This window comes from Propithecus coquereli, unplaced genomic scaffold (genome assembly GCF_000956105.1).
Source record: "Propithecus coquereli isolate 6110/MARCELLA unplaced genomic scaffold, Pcoq_1.0 Scaffold984, whole genome shotgun sequence".
NCBI classification, from domain to species: Eukaryota; Metazoa; Chordata; class Mammalia; order Primates; family Indriidae; genus Propithecus; species Propithecus coquereli.
The window spans coordinates 77,149-78,304 of NW_012156218.1; positions in this window are offsets into that span (position 1 = coordinate 77,149).

The window sequence follows — 1,156 nt, forward strand, 5'->3', positions numbered from 1 at the left end:
TGTGGTCAGGAGGGGCAGGGTAATGTCTTTTGTTCTTTGTGTTACAGGAGATAGCTCAGCTGAACTGTTCTCTTTATCCCAGGCCCAGCATGCCTGGCCAGCGTGGGCCTCCTAGGTGGGCTGTCTTGTCTTCAGCAGAGATGGGATAATTAGAATCATTAAGGACAATGGCCTATAATTGAGGACCCTCCCTTTAAAAGCTCTGTATTTCTGCTTATGGACAGGAATTTGGATTTTGAGATGATAGGCTACCATTTTTCCTCCTTTGCCAGCAAAGTAATAAACTTCTTTTTCCTTCTCAAAACACTTGTTCTCATTCTTCTGATGTGGCCTTGAGGATAGGTGCTGAGTTTTTGGTAACAAAACTCTTACTACAGTCTCTGCTCATTACCCAGTTTCAAAGGCACTTCCATATTTTTATGTATTTGTTACAGTAGGACCCAACTCTCAGTACCAATTTCTGTTTTAGTCCATTCCTGCTACTACAATAAAATATCACAGTGTGGATGTTGCTCCATGAATTAATATAACTATATTGGAGACAGAAACATCTCAGGAGTTTTGCAGAGCTTTGCCCTGAAGGAATATGTGAATGTGTTGGTTTGCATATCGAAAGCTGTTTCACCTCAGGAGGGCATCTCTGAAAGATTGGTAGGGCTGCATCCCATGGTGGTGCTGTGATTCTCAGACCTAAGGTTTGGACTTGCTTTGAAAAGCAAAGCAGGTCTGCTAAGAGCCACAGGAGGGGAGCTGATCAAAGAGTGCCCGCCCGACAAATAGACACCTGTGGCTAAAAGCAATTAGCCCAAAGGACAGTTCCTGCTTAAACTCCTGATTACCTGTCTCAGTACACTATAACTTGATAAAGAAAATATGGACCACTATATCTCCGTTTAACTCTTCTGTTAAGTGATAAATTTGCCTTAGAACTTAGAAGTTAGCCTTTGAACGATTTTGTAACCATTTGTTCACGTAGATAGAATTAGTTAAGGGATCTGAAGAAGCCTTTCGAAAAACTGTTAACCTAAGAGGAACTACCTGCTGTTATGTAAATCTGTTACCCCTGGCAACCGATCACTGTACCTATAAATGCCCATGTAAAACTTCACTCGTGGCTTCTGAGATTGACGGACAAATCCAGGCCCCCTGAGCACCC